This window comes from Talpa occidentalis, unplaced genomic scaffold, assembly GCF_014898055.3.
Source record: "Talpa occidentalis isolate TD23 unplaced genomic scaffold, MPIMG_talOcc4v2.1 talOcc4.5, whole genome shotgun sequence".
NCBI classification, from domain to species: Eukaryota; Metazoa; Chordata; class Mammalia; order Eulipotyphla; family Talpidae; genus Talpa; species Talpa occidentalis.
In genome coordinates, this window is record NW_023604861.1 from 57,468,112 (window position 1) to 57,480,622 (window position 12,511).

Sequence of the window (12,511 nt, forward strand, 5' to 3'; positions counted from 1 at the left end):
CTAGGGTTTATCAAGAATTTCAAAATATCTATAAAAGTAGCAAATTATTTCCTTTCCCAGAAATGGCTCAGCAGAAGGTTTTATTTCCTTTTTTTCTTGCTTCCTTTCTTTATATGTCTATCTTATGTCATGGCAAATTTGGAGGGTATTTAAATATTTGACACAATAAAATAAAAAGAAAATACATAGTTTAAAAATAGATCTAGAAGAAAAGTTGTGATGACTGGAATGCCGAGGTTCTCGGTGTTTTTTTTTTTTTTTTTTTTTTCCCTACACCAACACACTAGATGCTCACCCAAAGGAACTGGAAAGCATGTGCTCATTCTCTTACATCCTCCAACCCCACTGCAATGGACACCGTCAGTCATAGGCCCTCAATAATTGCTAAATCCTGGACTAAATTTTTGGCTTTTAGTCTCTTTGCTATCAAAGCAATAAGAGAAAAAAGACCATCAACTATGAGGTGCATATTTTCCATAAAACCAAAAAATATGCCCCTTAGGGGAGAAATTCAGGTTAAGCCTGAAAGACCGTGTCTTGTACATTAGTTCAGCATGCTGTCAAAACACTTTGAAAGAGAATATTAGAACCTTCATGGATGTGAGAATGTATGACAAGGCACTTCAGAAAAGGAGTTTTGGGCCAAGACAAATGGTCCATGACCAGATTCTCTGAAGGTCTGACTTAATCCGGAGATGACATCTAGGCAGTCTGGAAAGTGATGGGTGGCCCACCCTTGAGGTGATTCCCTGTTAGCATCATTCCCCTCCTCCGAGCTCTTGAGAGAAGATGAGTGTAGGACACTCCCATCATAGTCACTGGCAGGCTTTGGAGTATAGACATGGTGCACTGAATATTTAAGTAGACTGCATCAACCTATACTGAAAACACCTGGTGGAGATCAACCAAAACATGCGACCATCCCTTCTCCACAGGAATGTTGTAGCACAATGAATATGGACATGTCTGAACTTTCTGGGTGTTATGAAAACTCAAGGAGCAAATCCCATATATCTGGGAGGGATAATCAGTTGCTCCCATCTGAAAGAAGACTGCAGCAAAGATAAACTATACATTGAAATCATTTATTTATTTTTTGCCACATTGGGTATCAAGTTAAAATCATCTTGTTCCTTTTCTGTGACTGAATCTGTAGAGATGGTGGTTGAAGGCAGTAAAAGTGGGACCACTTCACTGGGGTCCAGTCCCACCAGTGGCTCTCAAATCTCAGGGAACCATCAGAACTGCCAAGGGTTTGTTTCAAATGCAGAATGCTCACATTCTCTCCTCTTCTCCGATGTTGGTTTGTATCGGCTTCTCTGACTGACTGTTCCTCACCATGACTTCTCAGGATCAAGTGATTCCTGGCCAAGGAACAAAAGCAGAGTTGTCTCATTCCCTATTGGGATGTAGTGAAAACTGATAATAAAATCAGGGACAACTCCACAGGTTGACACTGGAGCAAAACCACACTGGGCCTGTAAGAAGAGTCTCCCATGAGACAGTGACTATTTTTGTGCTGCACCAAGGTCTGAGGTCATGAGCATCCTGCCCTATCATATTGCTATTTGGACATGTTTGTCCAGGAAATTATTTTTCGCTTTGTTTGTATGCTTCTGCACTAGTAGGATGGCTCCATAGTAAATATGTGAAACTGTTGTTTGAAAAAACAAATAAAATATAGACTCCACCCCCAGAAATTATGATTCAGAGAACCACACTTGTGCCCTCAAGCCACCGAGGAGGCACAGACTGACCCAGGAGCATTCCATATTGTTTGAAACCATGAGGGCAATAATATGTTATTTCCAGTATTTCACATTATTCCATCTATGTTAGCATGAGAAAAGGCAAAAGTAGTCAATAGCTTTCATTTTTTAATAACCAAATCTGTGCTGCATCTTTGTGGGCATTTTTCATTGTTGATGAAATAAACTTGGTACAATTTGTTCCTCAGAGTCTTCCCTGAATGCCCTGGGGGAGATAATTCTCTAGACCTTGGGAAGCTTCTTTGTTTTTTCTTCCATTGGGATTACCAAGGGTGCAGATTTGTATGCAGAAGCCAATAACTGTGGGGGGTTGGGGAGTGGGAGGGGAGGGCCATGTTAGACAAATCTTGCTCCATAAAACTCATAATCCTCAGGTGGGTAGATGAGTTTGTAGGGAGAATTTAGAAAATGAATGGACAGAAAATCCTTCTTACTGATTCTACTGGTAATTTCTCATATTTTTATGAGTATGGAATTAGGAAAAATCAAATTTATCTTTTATAGAGATCAAATTTCAATAATTTGTTTCTCAGGTCAGCCTGGTCTCATAGCAGCCGAGTTAGCTTGGATAACTTGGGTGCTAATCGATTTGCTATTGCTAGCAGAAGTGAACTAGAAGGTGGGTATTTTTCAAATATATCTCCTATTGTTTTGCCAAGTACATCTCCTTTGTTAGATCAGTTTGAAAGTTGAAGCTTTCTTCCTGCATTACTTGGAAGCAAGGCAGCACTTCATAGGCACAGAAAAGGCAACGTGTGCTTTGCATGCATGCACCATCCCAGGCGTGGCATCAGGGTTTGCACACACTGCTGGTTCTAACCAGGTTCACAAGAAGGCTCATAATTCAAAATGTCCCTCCATTCTGACTGCCTCATCCCATTGGTGAGAGTGGGGGCCTTACCCTACATACAGTGTGATACGGTCTAACACACACGAGCTGACAATGAGCAGATGAGACTCTCAGCAGTTTACTAGTTGCTGATGCTGAGAGCCCACGGAGGATACTCTACAGAGTCCCATGGAGGGGCACGCAGAAGCAGAGTGAACAAGCAGGGTTGAGAGGGCTCATGAGTGGTTATAAGAGGGTGGGGAATCCTCTGTTCCTGTGGAGGATGTGATTGGCTTGTTGAAATAATATCATGTCATGGGCTGGCAGAAAGATGAAAACGCATTAGGTTGAGGACTGGGTAGGGTGCTCTGTCTGACTGACAGGGCACCAGCAGGTGGGGAGCCTTTCTGCTGGATGGGGTCAGGGGGTGGGAAATTAACGAGAACAAGGGCTGTGGGTCTCTGTGAAGCTCAAAGATGGTGAGTCAGCCCATGAAATACATTTTAGGCCTTCCAATGTAGCCCCCAAGATCAACATCAACACTACCTTTATTTGGACATATTGCCTGGACTACTGAGCCCTGGATTCTAATTTGACTTTGAACTTTCTCAACAACCAAAGTGGAAAGGGCAATATAATTCATGCTAAGATATACATTGTCCATGACATTCCAGAACAAAAACCAAAAAAGGCCCCTCCACAAGGGCCAATTCCAGGTTAGAATAATCACTGTTTCCTGAGCAGCGCCCTGCTCGGCTGCTCAGAGTTTCTTCAGCATCCTGATCATTTTTCCACAATTGCAAAAACCTTACAGACTGATTCTTGGATTCTTCCAAGGTAATTTTTTTTAATCTTATTTTTGCATTTGAATACTTCAAACTCTAAAATGTCCTATAGCCTATACTTTTCCATGACCAAAAAGAAAAAAAGAAAGAAAGAAAGAAAAGCAAACAAGAAAGGGCATTTCGCAAATCAATTTGCAGTTTATAAGTTTGCTTATCAGGAAGCTAGTTCCAGTTCAGTCTCCAGTTCACTGGGGAAAGGGGTTACAGCCTAGATTCCTATGGGATCTGTAGTTGGCCCAGGGGCCCACCACCAGCAGCAGCAGGTGAAGCAGCTAATGGCTCACACCTGCAGCCTTTCCACAAGGCCCTCCCTTGGGTGGCTGGAGCCCGCTTGCCATGAGGTGCATGCAAGTTAACACTCTCTACTCCATGCACCATTCACTCGGAGCTAAGACCTGAGGGGAGGGGTGTGGGGAGCGGGAGAAAACCCAGTTCCCTAGCTTCAGTGCAGGTCACACTTCATTGTCATTTATGCCCAGGATTCTGACCAGACTTCATCAGAAGCTGCATCCCTTTCCCAGCTTCTCCCTTTCCTTGCTTCTCCCTTTCCAGTTCCTTTTCGTTCACTGAATTCGGTCTTCTCCTGTGATCAGGCACTCAGTAAATTACATGAAGCTGTACTTGGGCCACTGCCTCCGGGGAACCTGACCTAGGGTTATTTCTTCATAGCTGGAAGGAGCAGAAAATATCAATACTTGAAGTCTGTTTGTAGGCCCTTTCATTTTCCTAAAATGACAATTTCCAAATTTTATTTTTAGTATAGTTTTTATGTCTAAAAACTCAATTAATGCCACAGGGTATAAAGTAAAGCATAAAAGATTTCAATCCATACCCCAACTCCCAGCTCCACTCATCCAAAAGGGAACCAAGTGTTCCTTTTTTAGTATCCTTTCAAAGCGTGTCTACATATACTAAACATTGATATATATAATTTTACATAATTATATCAGATTGTTCGTATTTTCCAGCAGCCTGCTTTTTTTCACTTCATATGTCATGAAATTCCTTCCATTACCAGGATAAAGAAATCTTCTTCACGAATAACTAGTACTCATACCATTCATCCAAATTGTCACGGGCCTGTAACGGGCCTGGTCTATTATTTCTGCCTATCAAAATGAAAAAGAGTAATGTGAAATTGTATTTTGCCAAGTGAACTACTGAGAGCTCAGTTTGAGAAAATAGTTACAACCCACTTCATATGCCTAATGAAATGAGCTTGGTGATCCAAAATTCCCTATGAAATTAGTTGCAAACCCTTTTTTTAAGGCTCTTACTCACCTGTGGGAAACTCAATGGTCCCAACATTGGATTAAAACTCCTGAGAACAATGTTTGACTAGGTCTGATTAGGTTCTCTGTCACGCACAGCTACAAAACAGCATGCCTAGGAGCCAGCGTTCCTCTCAGTATTTTGTGTGTGTGTGTATGTAATTAAAAGTGTGTGTTTTCATTAAAATATAGTAGGCAAGGAATACAAGATGGAGACAGAAAATAATTTACTATCACTGTTAGGAAGAATACTAATACTAATAAAACAACAGCGTAACAACAAAACAAAATAACAAGTGCTGGTGAGGATGTGGAGAAATTGGAACCCTTGTGCTCTTTCGGAGGGCATATCAAATGGTATTGCCGCTATCCTGTAGTGGCAGGATGGCCACTGAGCAGGTTTTCTGATCCGGCAGACAGGTAAAAGATAGTCTTGGGGCCCTTGGTGGCTTTCTCAGGCTTTTATTGAGCTTTACATGCTTCGCAGCAAGCAGGTACATGGCAGGCAAGAGTGCCAGGGGGCCAGTAGACCTCCAAGCCTCTGGCAGGTCTTCACTCTGGGCTTCTCTGGCTTCTTTTGCCCCTTCTCCCTCCTGCCTCTCCCTTGCTTCTCTCAATACTACTCCGATGGCCCACAGAAGTAAACAAATCAGTTAGCAACAATGTAACAACTGCAGGGACCCCCATCAGGCAGGGCGATCCCAATGGTGGGAGGGCAGAAAAGCCTGAAAAACCATTTACCATACAGAAACAGTATGGAGTTTCCTCAAAAAAATTAAAAGCAGAGCTGCCACATGAACCAGCCATTCCACTTCTGGGTATATACACAAAGGAACTGAAAGATAATTATATGCCCACGTACACGGCAGCATTTTTCATGATAGCCCGAGGAGGAAGTGGCCCAGTCTCCATGGAGGGAAGAAGAGTAAACACCGATGTGGCATGTACAGACAGGGCCATCACCAGCCTCAGGAAGGACAGCGTTTCTGACACCCGCTACAACACAGGTGCACCTTGCAGACCTTGTGACAAGTGAAATAAGCCAGCGACCAAAGAACAAATCCTGTATGATTCCACTTATAGGAGGTAAACAGAGTAATCAAATTTATGCAGACAAAAAGTAGAAAGGTGGTTTCAAGGGCTGGGACCAGGAGAGAATGGGGGTTATTGTTTAATGGGTACAAAATTTCCATTCCCTAAGATGAAAAGGTACTGGAGCTGGACAGTCAGGATGGCTGTGCCATAGCATGATTGTACTTACTACCTCCGAGCTGCGCACTTCAATGGTTAATATGGTAAATTTTATGGATGTATTTTTTACCATGATAAAAAATAAAAAGAGACTGTATTCCTAGTCCTTCAAGACCCCCCAGAATGATGGGATCACCAGTGTGGAAAAACCGGTAGATATGGGGTCATAAGATCTTTCCGTGTACAAAAAAGGCCACAAATGCTAAAACCAGCCTCATTCGTAGCTCACACTAGCTCTTCTTGACCCACTTTCAGTCTTTGGGAACACAGACACTCAGTCAACACAGGAACCAATCAACCAAAAAAGGGGGAGGCGTAAGTATGCAGATGTTTCTAAGCCCCACTGACATTTCCAAGAGAAGAAACTAAGAAGCCACCATGAAAGCCTCCATCTTTACAGGAAAGGGGTCAAGTATATGGAGTCTGGACCCCACTGTCAGGTTGGAATCCTTGCTCTGCTACTTTCTAGATTTGTGTGATCATGGACTGAGATTCTCTGTGCCTCTGTTTCCTCATTTAAATGAACTTAGAACTGTGCTTGGCACACAGCAAGTGGAGCATATAAGTATTTTCTAAATAAGACAAAAGGACCATTCATTCATCCTCACTATGCTGTGAGGACTGGACTGCTATGCTGCTGTGTAGTGGGGAAACTGAGGCTCAGAGAAGTGGAGTGATTCCTCTGAAGGGGTGAAAGCTAAGTGCAGTTCTTTAGAAACTTGACCCAGTTCTTGCCACTGTGCATCCATCTCCACATCTCTGCCTCTTGGGAACCATCCAGGCGAACAAGGCATCAGGGAGTATTGGTGCAGACCATCTCGAGCAATATACAGCCTGACATTCTCTTACCACTTTTGCACTAAGAACAGAACCTGCTTGCTTTAGAGAGCCCTAGAAACACTCTGTATGCAAGTTTAAGACCAACAGAAGCCCCATTTGTGGGGAGTCATTTCTCTCGTCAACTTGGTTTCATGGATACTGCCCTACTTTTGTCCAGATCACTGCCAGTGTGTTCATTCTTGATGGGTAGACAAGGCTAGTGAAAGGTGATGTAGGGACTCCCCGGTGGCGCAGCGGTTGAGCGCTGGGTTGCGAAGCTGCCTGCAGCCTCTGCAGCACCGGTTCGATCCCTGGTCACCGGGCAAGGGTCCCACATGGTGTAACAGACCTCCCCTGCCGCCCGCTGCTCCCCTCAGCAGTGTACTTCGTCAGTCTGCCTGTTCTGTTCCCCGCTCTGGCTCTGGTGAATTCTCTCACCCTCCTGACTTCTGACTGTACCCAGTGCTTGTATAAATAAAAAAAAAAAAAAAAAAAAAAAAGAAAAGTGATGTAAAAGTGGGGGTCAGAAAAGGGAAAGAAAGTGGATCATGGTGTGGTTTTGAGTAATTCATGCTCATTGTACAAAATACAGAGGCACCAAAGGTTTTTCAGTGTAAGCTCCTGCTCCCTACTGTCAAAGCTCTTGCCAGAGACCCTCCCTCCCCTGAATGCAATGAGTTTCCTGTGAAAAGAAGGAAACCCTTAAGGTAAGTAATTTGCTCTTCAGGGATTTGGTTCACACGGGCGGCAGACAGACCCGAGCTGCGTTAGCCTAAAAGCTGGCGGGCATCTAAGATGTGGGGGAGGCAACCAGAAAGGTGCTTCTAAATGGGGCCCACCTTCCCGCTGGGTGACTGTGGGAGGGTCGTTGTCTGCCATGTCTCCATAGGCTGCTTCTCTTCCCCATTAGTGTGAACCCCAGAAAACAGTTATTTTGGGTTTCTTTATAAGCCTTTTGTAATAAATCAAGCTGGAAGCCTCTACCCCCTTCTTGTCTTTACAGAAGATGCCAGTTCCTTTATCTGTGCATAGACAGGGTCAGGACCCGTGCATGATCTACAATGAGGAATAACAAGGATCAGCATCTAAAATCTTCCCCACCCCCAGCCTCATCCTCCCTTTCTGTTCCTTTCCCTTTGCTTTCATTTCTATTCCCCACCCTCAAGAGCACACTAAACATGTACAATGAGCGATGCCTGGACTTTCAATGGATTTATGATTTATGGTTATTCACCTTATTATCTAAGTGGCTTTGCCAGGTAAAATATTAAGGCACCACTGCCATTATAACCTTGTCTTCCATGATCTTATTGGCAGCTGGTGTTGCCATGACAACTGGGCTGGAGAAACTGGTACAGAGCTTCCGTGGAAGATGATGAGAACACTGGTGTGTGTGTGTGTGTGTGTGTGTGTGTGTGCCGTGCAGACTTCCCATCATGTGTCTCTGTTGCACAAGAAGCCATGCATTTCTTAGTCCACACCTTCTGCTTCTCCTTCCAATTTAGTAAAATTAGCTGCAGGGCTTTAAATCAATTGCAAGGAAGCTTTGAAGGATGATTTGTTTCTGTGGTTTTTTTTGAGTGGCAAATTGGAACCAGGGACACATAAGAAATATTTTAGAGATAGAAACCTGAGTGAAATGAAGCAAGTACATCCACTTGATATTTGTTTTAAAAGTACCTTAGACATAACTTATTTATCATCTCTATGTAATTCCCTTATTACTAGTCATAGAAAGTCAGAGCTGGAAGGACCCTTATCCTCTTCTTGTTTAGATAAGAAAACTAAACAGGAAAGTGGAGGAATTGGAAAGAGATAAAAGCCTACAAACTTTTCAGTTAAAGTAGGAGGGGGCCTCCCCTGGTGGCGCAGTGGTTGAGCGCTGTGTTGCGAAGCTGCCTGCAGCCTCTGCAGCGCCGGTTCAATCCCTGGCTGCAGGCAAGGGTCCCACATGGCGCGCAGACCTCTCCTGCCGCCCGCTGCTCCCCTCAGCAGTGTACTTTGGTCCTTCTGCCTGTTCTGCTCCCCGCTCTGGCTCTGGTGAATCCTCTCACCCTCCTGCACTTCTGACTGTACCCAGTGCTTGTATAAATAAATAAATAAATCTTAAAAAAAAAAAAAAGATAAAGTAGGAGGATCTAATGTAAACCACGGTGAGTGTAGTTGATAACACTGTGCTATGTAATTGAAAATTGCTGAGAGTAAAACAAAGAGTAACCAAAAAAAAAAAAAAAAGGTAAATATGTGGGGCAATGGATGTGTAATTTACTAGATGGTGGGCATCTTTTCACAATGCACAGTTGACCCTCCATATCCATATCCCCAGATTCAGTCAATCTCAGATCCAAAATACATACTAAATGTGCAGTTAGGCCTATGGCGGTTGCTCCTGTATGTACAGCCTTTTTTCTTGTTATTTCCTAAACCATACTGTGTAACAACTAGCTATACACCATTTGCATTGCATTCGTTTTTTTAAAAATATTTATTTATTTATGTATACAAGAACTGGGGTACAGGCCAGAGGTGTGGAGTGTGAGAGGATTCACCAGAGACAGAGCGGGGAACAGAACAGGCAGGCTGACTGAAGTACACTGCTGAGAGGAGCAGTGGGCGAGCCAGGAGAGGTCTGCTGCGCCATGTGGGTAGCTCCCCGGCTGGGGATCGAACTCATGTTGCAGTGGCTGTGGAGAGCTTCACAGGTTGCGTCTCAACCCCTTGCGCCACCAGGGAGGCCCTGCATTAGCTTTTAAAAGTAATCTAGAGACCATGTAAAAGTACACAGGACCATGTGCACAGGTTATATGAAATACCACCACATTTTATATAAGGGACTTGAGCATCTGTGGATTTTGGTCTCTGAGGGTCCTGGAACCAATTCTTCCCACATGGAGGGATGACTGTATATATATAACAAATCACTGTGATGAAGACTCTAAATGTCTTACAATTTTATGTGTCAATTATACCTCAATAAAGCTGAGGGACAGAGAAGCCCTGAGAGGCCAAGTGACTAGGCCTCATACAGCATGGCACATGAACGTGTGAGTGTGGGCTCTGGAGTCACACTGCCTGGCTTCAAACCCTGGCTCCACTGTTTGCAGTGTCTTCAGCCAAGGTACTTAACCCATTTAAGTCTCAGTTTGCTCATCTTTAAAATGTGGACAAGAGCAAGAGCAACCTTCCAGGTTATCGTAAGGAGAAGTGAGATCTGCAAGGCTTGGTACATATTAAACCCTTTATAAATTTTGTCAATGTTACCCCAGGTCACACTGGGAATCAGCAGCAGAAATAGGGCTGAAATCCAGCTGAGCCAACTTCTACTTAAATGGGAGCCTTTTCCATTAACCCTCCTCTTTTTTCTCTTCATGTGTGTGTTATTTGTTTTCCAGAGGAAAGTGGAAACCCCCACTGAGACAGGGTTTTCTTTTCTTAAAACCTGCTATGAAGCATATATAAGTGTAAGGTAAGGGAAAATGTCAGGCTTTTCTGCCCTCCTGCCATCAGGATAGATGATGGATCCTTGCGGTCCTGAGTGCATGCCTGATGGCGGGCACCTGGAATAGGGTGTGGGCATAGAAAGATGGGATTCACCTGGGCTGAGACTGGGCTTTTAAGGGCGGCGTCACGGGGACGCCAGTAGAAGCCAAAGAGAAGCCGAAAGCGAAGCCGAGAGAAGCAAAGAAGCAGAAGCAGAGATCACTGGGGAGCCCAGATAGAGTGAAGATTTGCTGGGGGCTGGGAGGCCTGCCAGCCTGCTATGTACCGGGTAAATACCAATAAAAGACCTGCAAAAACCACTGAGGACTCTGACTCCTCCTTTACCCGGTCTGCTGGATCAGAAAACTTACCCTGTGGCCCATTCCTGGCCCTATAATAAGGGACACACCAGGTCCTCTGCAAACCTTGCTGGTTTGAGGCGAACCATAAACTTCATGCATTCCTGGAGCATTTGGTGAATGGACACCGCATGGCTATAGTGTAGAGAGAGAAAGGGATGTGAAGAAAACTAACAGGGAACTGAACAACTTTTGATTACCTCATATGAAATCAGGTTTTTTTTTTGTTTGTTTTGTTTTTTTTTTTTGGGACCCTTGCCGGTGGCCAGGGATCAAACTGGCGCTGCAGAGGCTGTGGGCAGCCTCACAACCCAGCGCTCAACCTCTGTGCCACTAGGGGAGGCCCAAAATCAGGTATTTTTGCTAAGTGCTCTACCAATGTCATATCATGACAGCCCCATGAGGTGAGCATATTCAGTCCCATTCTACAAATAAGAAAACTAAGCCTGACAGGGGCACCATGCCCCTGTCCACATGACAGGTGGAGGGAGATGGATCCCCCAACCCCTTGTTACTTCAAGGTGCTGCTGATGCCCTTCCTGCAGTTCAGAACAATTTCTCACCCCTCTGTGAGCCAAAAGCATATTTCCTGAGGCAGTGAGAGGAATTCAGTGCAGACTGACACCTTTTCCATCACTGACACAAAGCAGAGTATTCAAAGCACTGTTGTGTAACTCTGGGGTTCTAAAATATTCTTCCGGCTAGCCGGACAGGCATTGAAAGTCACACCAGGCTGGGTGATTTTGCAGAATGCCACTTGTTTAAACTTCCTTTCATCACTCTGTCAGAAATAAGAGCAATGCAGAGGAACCTCACAGTCCTGTTCAGAAGAGCAAGCTGTTCTGGGGAAATTTAAAGCTCTTCTGAAGTAAAAACATACCCACTTGGGAGGGGAGCAGTGATCTCATATCCTAGATAATGAGGCCATTAAATTAGCTGGTTAGCTGGTCTCTACACATCTTATGTAAGAGTGGCTCAGTCTCTGGGCGAGTTGGGTAAACCACTATAGAATTTAGCAAGTGATCCATCCTTAACCCAGATGGAGGGGTGGGGGTGAGATGTGAATGGGGGTGCCTGATTCCCACAGGGCAGAACGGGGGCGGGGGGGGTGCAAATTAGTTGGCACAGCAACCATGCTTTAAAAAAAAACAAAAAAACAATTTACACTATGTATCTATTTGGACTTGGGGGTGGAGGTAGGGGAAGGCTGATGAAGATCTGGACAAGGTAAAGAGGCCCTCCCTGACACTGCATGAAGTTGCAAAACTAGTAGGAAAAGTCTAGAGACAGACTCACCTCCGGGGTAGGAAACCCAGCCCTGCTTCTTGCCAGCTGTGTCACTGTGGCCGTATTACCAGCCTGACTCACTGCACCTGATAGAAAGCTGTACCTCCTCTTAGCTACTGAGCTCAAACCATGCAAAAGAAACTCAGAAAAAGAGTTATCCTATAACCCCTGGGGAAAAGCCCGTTAGATGGAGAAATCATTTCACTATCAAGCCGCATCTCTTTGTCACGTGATTTTCTAAGTAGCCAAATTCTAGGAATAGGCGTCGCGATGCCATCTTGGCATCCCAGCCAGACCCAGCACGCATGCAGTTCTCACAGCCATGCTGACACCCTGCTTCAGCCCGCGGGGGCTAGGCCCACCCAGCCCACCGCAGGGCCGGCGCTCCCTCAGCCCACCCCCGCCCGGAGCAGGGGGCGCGGGGCTCGCTCTCCAGCGCACCAGGGAGCCGTTCCCCTTCCGAGGGATCAGGGGGTCGGGCCTGACGACCCGCCGCGCTCCCGGCGGAGAAAGCCCGCGCGCCGCGGCTCTTACATAACGGGGATGATGTAACCGCGGGCGGCTCCCGGGGGGCGGGGCGGGGCCGGGCACCCCGAGCGCG

General features: G+C 45.2%; 1 long non-coding RNA gene across 1 annotated transcript; it reads right to left on the minus strand.

Annotated features, from left to right (window-relative positions):
• Positions 1-1,082: 1,082 nt before the first annotated feature.
• On the minus strand, positions 1,083-12,481 carry LOC129146903 (uncharacterized). Its single transcript, XR_008554264.1, has 3 exons — positions 12,445-12,481; positions 10,636-10,758; positions 1,083-1,364 (listed from the first exon to the last, which is right to left on the minus strand). It is a non-coding gene; the product is annotated as an uncharacterized LOC129146903 (long non-coding RNA).
• Between the last annotated feature and the right edge of the window lie 30 nt (positions 12,482-12,511).